The sequence below is a fragment of the Gavialis gangeticus genome, unplaced genomic scaffold (assembly GCF_001723915.1).
Source record: "Gavialis gangeticus isolate Ggan-Ray unplaced genomic scaffold, GavGan_comp1, whole genome shotgun sequence".
Classification (NCBI taxonomy): Eukaryota; Metazoa; Chordata; order Crocodylia; family Gavialidae; genus Gavialis; species Gavialis gangeticus.
Window position 1 is genome coordinate 27,940,714 of NW_017728994.1, and position 2,311 is coordinate 27,943,024.

Here is a 2,311-nt window from a genome sequence, read left to right on the forward strand (position 1 = left end):
AAATGGTGCCCAGCTGGGGTGGGGGGACATGGGGAGGGGGTGGGCGTCTCCCACCGCTGTGGGCTGCTGGTCCGGGAGCTGCTCATCTGGCAGCTCATCTAGCAGCTCTCGCTGCTGCTTCTGCTGCTGGTGTGAGAGGGCACAGAGGGGGAGACACGTGCCCCTGGATCTGCACGCACCTCGGGGCAGGCAGGGGCGGGGCTGTGCCAAACTGCACTCGGGATGGAAGGCAGAAGTGCTGAGAGTGGGGGCTATGCCCTCCTGCCACTTGCCCAGCCAGGGCGGGGTGGAGTCACTGCGTTGTCTATAGACAAGTGACGCACAGCAGTCAGAGCCACCCGGCCTCCCCATGCCTCCTGGACGAGGCATGGCTTTGCCCCGCCCTGCCCTGCCCTGCCCTGCCCCACCGGTGCAGGGTAAGTGGCAGTGGCTGCAATGGCAAAGCATGGGGGCGGGGAAAGTGTGCCCCCAGATAAGGGTGGGGTGGGTGGCGAAGCGGGGGCTGTGGGGGGCTGGGCTGCAGCCACCCTAAAATTCCCCATAGCCCCCATAGCCTGCCTGTAGCGCAGCCTGATGCAGCCGTAGCTCTGGCCGCCCCGTGCAGATTCAGGGGCACATACCTCACCCATGCCCTGATGCTGCTCGCCCTGGCTGGGTGAGCAGAAGGAGGGCATAGCCCCCGCTCCCAGCGCCTTCCACCACCAGCTTGGAGTGCAACCTGACACAGCCCTGGCCCCGCCCACCCCGTGCAGCTCTGGGGGCACATACTCCCCCCATGACCTCCCGGACCAGGGGTGCGGAGCGGTGGAAGCCTCCCTACCCCCTCCCCACACCCCCCTTCTCCCTGGACAGCCCCTGTCCCAGCCCCAATCCCTCACTTGCTGCAGGGGCGTTGATCTGCCCCCCCACAACACACTTACCAGCTGGCGGCAGCTGTGTCCAGCATCATAAAGTTGAAACCCTGTCTGAACCTCGAAACAGTGTCATAATTCACAAAGGTCGTAAGTGTTGTTTGTCGTAACTCGAAGAGTCGTAAGTTGAGGACTGCTTATATTTGTCTTCTCCTGATCAATGTGCTGCCAGCTAATGGCACAGTCTCACACCAGTGCACAGAAAAGGACAGTCCCATTCAAACCTACTCTTACCTGATTCCTTTGTTTCTTTCTCATATAAGGCAGGGTAGGTTGGCACTTTAGGGTGTTTATACATGAGCTCCACGAGTGGTGGTGGTGGGGTACTTTAATTAGAGTGGTTCTGAGAGCCACTCAAATTAAAGTGCCTAGAGCATCTCACGTATCAGCATCCCAGTGCTTAAAAATGGCGATGGGGGTGCTTTAATGAAATTTGTCAAACAAGCTTTAATTAGAGTGCCCCTGCTGCCATTTTTAAGTGCCAGGATGCTGATACATGAGACATTGGATTCTACTGGAGCATGGTAATTACCACAGTCCAGCTAACTCAGTTAATCAAGCCTGCTTTAACATGCTGTAATTACATCATGTCAGAGCAGCCTCACTGCTTGTGTATAGGTGCCCTTAGAGACTAACTGGTTGTTGCTCTACAGTCGCTGCTCTGCCTGCAGTATAGTGCAGACATACAGATCTAACTTTAAACCAGCTAGCTTGGATACAAGAAGCATCCTAGCTGCAGCAGTACAAAGTTCAGGGTAGGCTGGAAAACCTGCCTGAGAAGCTGGTTAAATACCGGGATAGTTAATCTGCATGGAGCTGTGCGCTTTCATGGCTAGACTGGTACCAGCCTTCAGGCTAGCTAGTTTGGAGCTGTCTACACTACACAGAAGTGATCTGAGCATCAGACCTTCAGCTTTATATTATCCTTGGACTAAACCTTCTATCTTCCCTGTGATCTGCTCCTGATTCCACTCTTTTCCTTATGCCAGTCCTTCCTCTAAAACAGAGGCGGGCAATTATTTTGGGCAGAAGACCACTAAACAAGGTTTGGTGAGCTGCCGAGGGCTGTATGGGTAGCCTCACCCCTTTGACAGGTGCCCTGCCTCCTGACTGCCATCTTGGGACTGGAAGTCTCACTTAACCCCTGACCTTTGCCACAAGAAGTCCATCCCTTTGCCCCCCAGAAATACTCCTTTTGGGAGAGGGCAGTTGCCATCTTAGAACCAGAAAAAAACAAATCATACACTAAAAGTCAAATACCTACTATATTTCAATTTTATTACAAAAAATATTTTTGTCGTGATTTTTCTTTGTGTACAGTATATAGAGGGGAATGCATATGATAACTCAAAAATAAATTCTTATGCTTTTATATTGTATTGTGGGTATTGTTGGGGATG